Source organism: Salvelinus fontinalis, unplaced genomic scaffold (assembly GCF_029448725.1).
Source record: "Salvelinus fontinalis isolate EN_2023a unplaced genomic scaffold, ASM2944872v1 scaffold_0004, whole genome shotgun sequence".
NCBI classification, from domain to species: domain Eukaryota; kingdom Metazoa; phylum Chordata; class Actinopteri; order Salmoniformes; family Salmonidae; genus Salvelinus; species Salvelinus fontinalis.
The window spans coordinates 1,111,683-1,123,156 of record NW_026600213.1 but is presented as its reverse complement, the minus strand read 5'-3'; the positions used below and the strand labels follow the sequence as shown (position 1 = coordinate 1,123,156).

The following is an 11,474-nucleotide window of genomic DNA, read 5'->3' as shown; positions in this document are numbered from 1 at the left end:
TCATTATGCATTTGGGTCCCAAGGTTTTTATATGACCAATCATATCGAGTGGTTCCAATAACGGTTTTGACGTGAGCCACCCGTCCCTGGTGAATTTCTTCAACAAGGATGGCTGACAAAACATTACGGGGGAAGCAAATGTAAGTAGTTATAACGTCATAACGAGTCAAGCAACAAATGTACAATTGAGAGGAATATGTTAGTTAATGTGGAGACAAATGATTGTGCATATTTTTTTGTCATAAGGTTAATTTACAAAAATCGTTATTTAGCATGTTAGCTGACTAGCTAACATTGCCAGTTAGCTAGCTGGGATTATGACGTGAGTATGACATTGTAATATGTGTTGTTTAATGTTATAGGGACTCCTGAGAAAACCAGCAAACCGGGCTGTCTACCTGGGAAACAGTGGATGTGAAGAATCTAGCTAGCTAAAGCATTTTCTACATTACCTTCAGTATGTAGCCGATCTGTGTATGGACCCTAAAACATTAGGTTCTGAACTAATATTCATACTGTTAGGTTCTTATTTTTCAGTGTAAACAACTCACAGACACTAGAGAAGCTTTAACCAAGTGTAATTCTTCCCAAAGGTTCTGTACAGCTGTAATTCAGCCAACATGTCTCCCATCACAGGTATATATATCCCCCTTAAGACACGCCTCCTTCTCTCCATTCCTTACATCTTATGGTTCCACAGGAACAGGAAACCATTACTCCCTTCAGGGGATCTGACCTCCTGACCTCAACCCCTCCTTCTTCTGGTTCCACAGGAACAGGAAACCTTTATTACTCCCTTCAGGGGATCTGACCTCCTGACCTCAACCCCTCCTTCTTCTGGTTCCACAGGAACAGGAAACCTTTATTACTCCCTTCAGGGGATCTGACCTCCTGACCTCAACCCCTCCTTCTTCTGGTTCCACAGGAACAGGAAACCTTTATTACTCCCTTCAGGGGATCTGACCTCCTGACCTCAACCCCTCCTTCTTCTGGTTCCACAGGAACAGGAAACCTTTATTACTCCCTTCAGGGGATCTGACCTCCTGACCTCAACCCCTCCTTCTTCTTCTTCTTCTGATCTATCATGTCTTTAATATCTCAATGTTCAAAATGTCAAATCCAACACATCAGAACAGAGAATCTTGTTTTCTCGTGGTCTTAGAGTCCTTTAGGTGCCTTTTGGCAAACTCCAAGCTGGCTGTCATGTGCCTTTTACTGAGGAGTGGCTTCCGCCAGGCCATTCTACCATAAAGGCCTGATTGGTGGAATGCTACAGTGATGGTTGTCCTTCTGGAATGTTCTCCCATCTCCACAGAGGAACTCTGGCGCTCTGTCAGAGTGACCATCGGGGTTCTTGGTCACCCCCCTCCCTTGCTCAGTTTGGCCGACTGGCCAGCTATAGGAAGAGTCTTGGTGGTTCCAAACTTCTTCCATTTAAGAATGATGGAGGCCACTGTGTTCGTGGGGACTTTCAACGCTGCAAAAAAATTTTGGTACCCTTCCCCAGAAATGTACCGCAACACAATCCTGTCTTGGAACTCTATAGACAATTCCTTCGACCTCATGGCTTGTTTTTTGTTCTGACATGCACTGTCAACTGTGGGACCTCATAAAGATAGGTGTGTGCCTTTCCAAATCATGTGTGTACCTTTCCAAATCATGTCCAATCAATTGAATTTACCACAGGTGGATCCAAATCAGTTGTAGAAACATCTCAAGGATGATAAATGGAAACAGGATGCAACTGAGCTCAATTTCAAGTCTCATAGCAAAGGGTCTGAATAGTCATGTAAATAAGGTATTTCTGTTTATTATTTTTATGCATTTGCAAAAATGTAAAAAAAAAAAAAAAGATTTCGCTTTGTCGTTATGGGGTATTGTGATGTCGTTATGGGGTATTGTGATGTCGTTATGGGGTATTGTGATGTCGTTATGGGGTATTGTGATGTCGTTATGGGGTATTGTGATGTCATTGAGGTATTGCGTGTAGATTGCTGAGGATACATGTTTTATTCAATCCATGTTAGAATAAGGCTGTTACGTAACAAAATGTGGATAAAGTCAGGGAGTCTGAATAATTACTGAAAGCACTGTAGGTCATGTGTCAACATCATTCCACGGAGGGCCAAGCGGCTGTGGACCTTCGTTCCTCCCTTGAACGTGATTGATAATTAAGTAAGGAACTCCCCTCATCTGATTGTCTAGGTCTTAGTTGAAAGGAAAACCACAAAACCAGCAGACACTAGGCCCTCCATGGAATGAGTTTGACACGCTATCCACCATTAGGAACAAGGAAGCATATTCTGATCAGTGAACAAGGAAGCATATTCTATTCAGTGAACAAGGAAGCATATTCTAATCAGTGAACAAGAAGGCACTGTTTTTTTTTCTCTTCTCAGGCTGTCCCCAAGGCCTCCATCTATAACTTTGCATGTGTAGGTGGTAGAACATTGATAGACTGGCTGCTACAAAGTCAACAACTCAGCAGACGGCCTGCAGTGTTTCTGTAATCACACCACTAACTTCGCTGTGCTTATGGTGAGCTGCTTTCATCTCCCTTTTACTGACCACATTTTGACCTATGGCTTTTTGACCCACGACCCCATTTTAATATCTGAAAATCGTGACCCATGTGATTTTGTAAATTTATTTAAGAGCCAATGTTTCCTCTTTTATTTGGGGCTATGGTAGTCAGTTGCAAAACATTCTAACAGTATTTCTGATTGTCTTCTCAACTCACCATCACATACTGTTAATGTGGGGCTATGACAGTCTGACATAATATCCCTTACCTCACCACCACTAATGAGATGGTGAGATAAGAGACATGACGCGTCGGCGGTTCTCAAAGTCAGAGGGTTGTGGTTGACAGTGTGCACCTTATCTCGGCTGTCATCTCCAACCTGTATCATTATTTGGTTTCAATGCAAACGAGTGCACTAAACAAAAGCCTCACACAGATATGAGCTGGCAAAGGATGAGTTGTAATGCTCAGAGGGAGACTGCAGAGTAATCCCTTTGAGTCAGGAACCAAAATGTGTTATCTGCAGCATTAGGTCATGTGATGGCTCCATCAGTTTTCCATTTCACTTACCGGCATGTCAACTGAGGCAGGATCACAAAGAAGTCTTTCTGCTGAATCGGTCACTCATCTGTAGAATGTTTTTGTATTTCCCCTCCATGCTTGCGTTCAGTTTTTTCAGGTTCCCAAATATGTCATTACTTTTTGTTCGTTTTTTAAATATAACCTTTATTTAACTAGGCAAGTCAGTTAACCTGTTGAGGACAGAGGGCGCTATTTTCACTTTGGGGGAAAATCGTGCCCAATTTAAACGGCCTCGTACTCAATTCTTGCTCGTACAATATGCATATTATTATTATTATTGGATAGAAAACACTCTCTAGTTTCTAAAACCGTTTGAATTATATCTGTGAGTAAAACAGAACTCATTTTGCAGCAAACTTCCTGACAGGAAGTGGAAAATCTGAAATCGATACTCTGTTCTAGGGCCTGCCTATAAATGGGCTTGATATATATTAGTATACATGCACATCATACACCTTCCACTAGATGTCAATAGGGAGTGAGAGAAGAAATGGAGTGTTTATCTTGATCTGAGGTGGAATAAAAGCTCTTGGCATGACGTGACACCCATTTCCTGTTTCCAATATCCGCATATTCTGGGAAAAGGATGCTACGTTAGCACAATGTATAACCACTGATTTCAGCTCTAAATATGCACATTTTCGAACAAAACATAAGTGTATGTATAACCTGATGTTATAGGACTGTCATCTGATGAAGGTTTATGAAGGTTAGTGAAAATTAATATATTTTGCTGGTTTATTCGCTATCGCTAACGTGCCTATTGCTATCGCTAACGTGCCTTGATGAATGAATGCGGTAGTGTGGTAGGCTATTGTAGTAAGCTAATATAATGCTATATTGTGTTTTCGCTGTAAAACACTTAAAAAATCGGAAATATTGGCTGGATTCACAAGATGCTTGTCTTTAATTTGCTGTACACCATCGATTTTTCAGAAATGTTTTATGACGAGTATTTAGGTATTTCACGTTGGTCTCTATAATTACTCTGGCTGCTTCGGTGCTATTTTTGACGGTAGCTGTGATGGTAGCTGCAATGTAAAACTGATTTATACCTCAAATATGGACATTTTTCGAACAAAACATAGATTTATTGTGTAACATGTTATAGGACTGTCATCTGATGAAGTTGTTTCTTGGTTAGTTTGGTTGGATCTTGGTTAGTTATGTTGGTTTTGTGCATGCTACCTGTGCTGTGAAAAATGTCTGTCCTTTTTTGTATTTGGTGGTGAGCTAACATAAATATATATTGTGTTTTCGCTGTAAAACATTTAAAAAATCGGAGATGTTGGCTGGATTCACAAGATGTGTGTCTTTCATTTGCTGTATTGGACTTGTTAATGTGTGAAAGTTACATTTTTCAAAAAAAAAAAATAGAATTTTTTTTCAGTGGAATTTTTCAGTGGAATGTGGGAGGAGTTCCGCTAGCGGAACCCCGGAGCCAGACAGGTTAACCTTTCTCGCCCCGTGGTTCCGCTAGCGGAACACCCACAACATTCCGCGAAATTCAAAAATATTTTTTAGAAATATTTAACTTCCACACATTAACAAGTCCAATACAGCAAATGAAAGATAAGCATCTTGTGAATCCAGCCAACATGTCCGATTTTTAAAAGGTTTTACTGGGAAAATTAATATATATTTATGTTAGCTCACCACAATAGCCAAACACACAACGCCATGTTTTCACCGCCAACATTGCTTTCACAAAACCTACAAATAGAGATAAAATTAATCACTCACCTTTGAACAACTTCATCAGATGACAGTCTTAAAACATCATGTTATAAAATACATTTATGTTTTGTTCGAAAATGTGCATATTTATAGGTATAAATCGTAGTTTTACATTGCAGCCACCGTCACAAATAGTAAAACTGAACTCATTTGGCAGCAAACTTCCAAACAGGAAGTGAAAATTCTGAAATGGGGCTCTGTGTCAGGGCTTGCCTATTCAATTGCCTTATATTTATGGATCTGTATGCACTTCATACGCCTTCCACTAGATGTCAACAGGCAGTAGAAACTTCAGAGTGTTTTCTATCCAATAGTAATAATAATATGCATATCGTATGATCTAGAACAGAGTACGAGGCCGTTTAATTTGTGCACGATTTTTTCCCAAAGTGATAACAGCGCCCCCTATTCACTAAGAGGTTAAGAACAAATTCTTATGTACAATGACAGCCTACCTACAGGGTCAGCCCCTGGAGCACATTAAGGTGAAGTGCCTTGCTCAAGGACACATCCACAGGTTTTTTCACCTTGTCAGCTCAGGTATTCGAACCAGCGACCTTTCGTTTAGAGGCCCAACGCTCTAACTACTAGGCTACCTGCCGCCATTTACCTAGGCAAGGAGACACATTATATTTTCATTACACAGAAAGTCAACAAAGTCTGTTTAGTTTTTTTCCAGCGCTGCATGGCTATATTGATGAAAAACAGTTTCCATGAGATCGGATGGCTTCCTCTGTGCAGTTTCATGCTGGAGAATCATCAGACAGAACACTATGTCCTTGTGAATAGCATCCCCCGACATGTAGCCAACAAAAGTAAATGAATGGGCATCTCGGCCCTCACAACTAACTTCCATTTGGAAAGCTGGGGAGGTTTTGAGTGGTTCAGTTAGTTTCCTATTGATTGATAGCTGTGGTATCAACTCTTAGTTTCACAGTGTTATCTGCTAGCTGTAGAATCAACTCTTAGTTTCACAGTGTTATCTGCTAGCTGTAGAATCAACTCTTAGTTTCACAGTGTTATCTGCTAACTGTAGAATCAACTCTTAGTTTCCCAGTGTTATCTGCTAGCTGTAGAATCAACTCTTAGTTTCCCAGTGTTATCTGCTAGCTGTAGAATCAACTCTTAGTTTCACAGTGTTATCTGCTAGCTGTAGAATCAACTCTTAGTTTCACAGTGTTATCTGCTAGTTGTAGAATCAACTCTTAGTTTCACAATGTTATCTGCTAGCTGTAGAATCAACTCTTAGTTTCACAGTGTTATCTGCTAGCTGTAGAATCAACTCTTAGTTTCACAGTGTTATCTGCTAGTTGTAGAATCAACTCTTAGTTTCACAATGTTATCTGATAGCTGTAGAATCAACTCTTAGTTTCACAGTGTTATCTGCTAACTGTAGAATCAACTCTTAGTTTCCCAGTGTTATCTGCTAGCTGTAGAATCAACTCTTAGTTTCCCAGTGTTATCTGCTAGCTGTAGAATCAACTCTTAGTTTCACAGTGTTATCTGCTAGCTGTAGAATCAACTCTTAGTTTCACAGTGTTATCTGATAGCTGTAGAATCAACTCTTAGTTTCACAGTGTTATCTGCTAACTGTAGAATCAACTCTTAGTTTCCCAGTGTTATCTGCTAGCTGTAGAATCAACTCTTAGTTTCCCAGTGTTATCTGCTAGCTGTAGAATCAACTCTTAGTTTCCCAGTGTTATCTGCTAGCTGTAGTATCAACTCTTAGTTTCACAGTGTTATCTGCTAGCTGTAGAATCAACTCTTAGTTTCACAGTGTTATCTGCTAGCTGTAGAATTAACTCTTAGTTTCACAGTGTTATCTGCTAGCTGTAGAATCAACTCTTAGTTTCCCAGTGTTATCTGCTAGCTGTAGAATCAACTCTTAGTTTCACAGTGTTATCTGCTAGCTGTAGTATCAACTCTTAGTTTCCCAGTGTTATCTGCTAGCTGTGGTATCAACTCTTAGTTTCACAGTGTTATCTGTCCAAGGTATTGATGTGAGTTTCTGTGCCTCTGCTTCACCACACCTTGTTTTCACCATATCTAGTGTGGAGGTAAAATCTCTGCAGTAGTGTGTGGTTTCATACCGTAGTGGACTTAGCCGTTCACCTGGGAATAGGGTGACCACGTGTCCCAGATTGGCCCTTTGTCCCACAACCAAACTACCACGTCCCGCATTTCATCAGCAAATTCAAACACCAGTCATTTAGAAAAAAACATTGTTTTGTCCAGTACATTTGTCCAGTGTTTTGTCAGACATTCCTACCCGTGTCTTGTGGTCACGATGCGCTGATGAAGAAATATACCTCCATATCATAAGGATGTGGCAGCCTAAGCCAAGGGGATGTTAAACACTTCTCCAACCGTTGTTGAGATCTGATATTTTGCACAGCGCAAGACGAGGCCTAACATCAACAAATATGTCTATAATCCTTTTAGCCTAAATTCCAGCTAAACTTGGAGAGGACAGTTAGGTCTCCTACCTACTTCAAAAAGCTTCTGATGAAGAGCTAGAAAAGTAAGTAAATAGCCATATTAGACTGAAAGATATAAGAATAGCAGGGGGAAGTAGGGTGCTGAGAATAGCAATGGGAAGTAGGGTGCAGAGAATAGCAGTGGGAAGTAGGGTGCTGAGAATTGCAGGGGGAAGTAGGGTGCTGAGAATAGCAGTGGGAAGTAGGGTACTGAGAATAGCAGTGGGAAGTAGGGTCCTGAGAATAGCAGTGGGAAGTAGGGTACTGAGAATAGCAGTGGGAAGTAGGGTCCTGAGAATAGCAGTGGGAAGTAGGGTACTGAGAATAGCAGTGGGAAGTAGGGTACTGAGAATAGCAATGGGAAGTAGGGTGATGAGAATAGCAGTGGGAAGTAGGGTACTGAGAATAGCAATGGGAAGTAGGGTGCTGAGAATAGCAGGGGGAAGTAGGGTGCTGAGAATAGCAGTGTGAAGTAGGGTACTGAGAATAGCAGTGGGAAGTAGGGTCCTGAGAATAGCAGTGGGAAGTAGGGTACTGAGAATAGCAGTGGGAAGTAGGGTACTGAGAATAGCAATGGGAAGTAGGGTGCTGAGAATAGCAGTGGGAAGTAGGGTGTTGAGAATAGCAGTGGGAAGTAGGGTACTGAGAATAGCAGGGGGAAGTAGGGTACTGAGAAGAGCAGTGGGAAGTAGGGTACTGAGAATAGCAGTGGGAAGTAGGGTGCTGAGAATAGCAGTGGGAAGTAGGATGCTGAGAATAGCAGTGGGAAGTAGGGTGCTGAGAATAGCAGTGGGAAGTAAGGTGCTGAGAATAGCAGTGGGAAGTAGGGTGATGAGAATAGCAGTGGGAAGTAGGGTGATGAGAATAGCAGTGGGAAGTAGGGTGCTGAGAATAGCAGTGGGAAGTAGGGTGCTGAGAATAGCAGTGGGAAGTAGGGTGATGAGAATAGCAGTGGGAAGTAGGGTGCTGAGAATAGCAGTGGGAAGTAGGGTGATGAGAATAGCAGTGGGAAGTAGGATGCTGAAAATAGCAGTGGGAAGTAGGGTGCTGAAAATAGCAGTGGGAAGTCGGGTACTGAGAATAGCAGTTGGAAGTAGGGTGTTGAGAATAGCAGTGGGAAGTAGGGTACTGAGAATAGCAGTGGGTAGTAGGGTAATGAGAATAGCAGTGGGTAGTAGGGTACTGAGAATAGCAGTGGGTAGTAGGGTACTGAGAATAGCAGTGGGAAGTAGGGTGCTGAGAATAGCAGTGGGAAGTAGGGTACTGAGAATAGCAGTGGGAAGTAGGGTGCTGAGAATAGCAGTGGGAAGTAGGGTGCTGAGAACAGCAGTGGGATGTAGGGTGCTGAGAATAGCAGTGGGAAGTAGGGTGCTGAGAATAGCAGTGGGAAGTAGGCTACTGAAAAATAGCAGTGGGAAGTAGGGTACTGAGAATAGCAGTGGGTAGTAGGGTACTGAGAATAGCAGTGGGAAGTAGGGTGCTGAGAATAGCAGTGGGAAGTAGGGTACTGAGAATAGCAGTGGGAAGTAGGGTACTGAGAATAGCAGTGGGAAGTAGGGTACTGAGAATAGCAATGGAAAGTAGGGTACTGAGAATAGCAGTGGGAAGTAGGGTGCTGAGAATAGCAGTGGGAAGTAGGGTGCTGAGAATAGCAGTGGGAAATAGGGTACTGAGAATAGCAGTGGGAAGTAGGGTACTGAGAATAGCAGTGGGAAGTAGGGTGCTGAGAATAGCAGTGGGAAGTAGGGTACTGAGAATAGCAGTGGGAAGTAGGGTGCTGAGAATAGCAGTGGGAAGTAGGGTGCTGAGAACAGCAGTGGGATGTAGGGTGCTGAGAATAGCAGTGGGAAGTAGGGTGCTGAGAATAGCAGTGGGAAGTAGGCTACTGAAAAATAGCAGTGGGAAGTAGGGTACTGAGAATAGCAGTGGGAAGTAGGGTGCTGAGAATAGCAGTGGGAAGTAGGGTGATGAGAATAGCAGTGGGAAGTAGGGTGATGAGAATAGCAGTGGGAAGTAGGGTGATGAGAATAGCAGTGGGAAGTAGGGTGCTGAGAATAGCAGTGGGAAGTAGGGTGCTGAGAATAGCAGTGGGAAGTAGGGTGCTGAGAATAGCAGTGGGAAGTAGGGTGATGATAATAGCAGTGGTAAGTAGGGTGCTGAGAATAGCAGTGGGAAGTAGGGTGATGATAATAGCAGTGGGAAGTAGTGTGATGAGAATAGCAGTGGTAAGTAGGGTGCTGAGAATAGCAGTGGGAAGTAGGGTGATGATAATAGCAGTGGGAAGTAGTGTGATGAGAATAGCAGTGGGAAGTAGGGTGATGAGAATAGCAGTGGGAAGTAGGGTACTGAGAATAGCAGTGGGAAGTAGGGTGATGAGAATAGCAGTGGGAAGTAGGGTGATGAGAATAGCAGTGGGAAGTAGGGTTATGAGAATAGTAGTGGGAAGTAGGGTGATGAGAATAGCAGTGGGAAGTAGGGTACTGAGAATAGCAGTGGGAAGTAGGGTGCTGAGAATAGCAGTGGGAAGTAGGGTACTGAGAATAGCAGTGGCAAGTAGGGTGATGAGAATAGCAGTGGGAAGTAGGGTGATGATAATAGTAGTGGGAAGTAGGGTACTGAGAATAGCAGTCGGAAGTAGGGTACTGAGAATAGCAGTGGGAAGTAGGGTGGTGAGAATAGCAGTGGGAAGTAGGGTACTGAGAATAGCAGTGGGAAGTAGGGTGCTGAGAATAGCAGTGGGAAGTAGGGTGCTGAGAATAGCAGTGGGAAGTAGGGTGCTGAGAATAGCAGTGGGAAGTAGGGTACTGAGAATAGCAGTGGGAAGTAGGGTACTGAGAATAGCAGTGGGAAGTAGGGTGCTGAGAATAGCAGTGGGAAGTAGGGTACTGAGAATAGCAGTGGGAAGTAGGGTGCTGAGAATAGCAGTGGGAAGTAGGGTGCTGAGAATAGCAGTGGGAAGTAGGGTACTGAGAATAGCAGTGGGAAGTAGGGTACTGAGAATAGCAGTGGGAAGTAGGCTACTGAGAATAGCAGTGGGAAGTAGGGTACTGAGAATAGCAGTGGGAAGTAGGGTGCTGAGAATAGCAGTGGGAAGTAGGGTGCTGAGAATAGCAGTGGGATGTAGGGTGATGAGAATAGCAGTGGGAAGTAGGGTACTGAGAATAGCAGTGGGAAGTAGGGTGCTGAGAATAGCAGTGGGAAGTAGGGTGCTGAGAATAGCAGTGGGAAGTAGGGTGATGAGAATAGCAGTGGGAAGTAGGGTGATGAGAATAGCAGTGGGAAGTAGGGTGATGAGAATAGCAGTGGGAAGTAGGGTGCTGAGAATAGCAGTGGGAAGTAGAGTGCTGAGAATAGCAGTGGGAAGTAGGGTGATGAGAATAGCAGTGGGAAGTAGGGTGATGAGAATAGCAGTGGGAAGTAGGGTGATGAGAATAGCAGTGGGAAGTAGGGTGATGAGAATAGTAGTGGGAAGTAGGGTGATGAGAATAGCAGTGGGAAGTAGGGTACTGAGAATAGCAGTGGGAAGTAGGGTGATGAGAATAGCAGTGGGAAGTAGGGTGCTGAGAATAGCAGTGGGAAGTAGGGTACTGAGAATAGCAGTGGGAAGTAGGGTGATGAGAATAGCAGTGGGAAGTAGGGTGATGAGAATAGCAGTGGGAAGTAGGGTGATGAGAATAGTAGTGGGAAGTAGGGTGATGAGAATAGCAGTGGGAAGTAGGGTACTGAGAATAGCAGTGGGAAGTAGGGTGATGAGAATAGCAGTGGGAAGTAGGGTACTGAGAATAGCAGTGGCAAGTAGGGTGATGAGAATAGCAGTGGGAAGTAGGGTGATGATAATAGTAGTGGGAAGTAGGGTGATGAGAATAGCAGTGGGATGTAGGGTGCTGAGGGAGCTGCAGCCCCCCTGAAAAATCTGAATTACAAAATAATATGAATAAATATTTTCTCAAAAGTAGTGTATTGTGCGTTTGCTAGTCCTGTATTAGCAGACTGATGTAGCACGGGCAACAAAAAAGATGTCAGCAAAAAAAACGTGAAGAATTATAGTTCATTTTATGTTTTTATGAATTTTATGTTTTAGATTTTTAAGGTTAACCACTTTACAATGATTTTGAGAGACAATGACAATATTATAATATTTTATACAAATTTGT

The 11,474-nt window shown here is 42.9% G+C and overlaps 1 pseudogene; it reads left to right on the top strand.

The window, feature by feature from the left end:
• The first annotated feature begins 1,440 nt into the window (after positions 1-1,440).
• Positions 1,441-11,474, top strand: part of LOC129841952 (adhesion G-protein coupled receptor G7-like) — a 29,299-nt pseudogene continuing 19,265 nt past the window's right edge.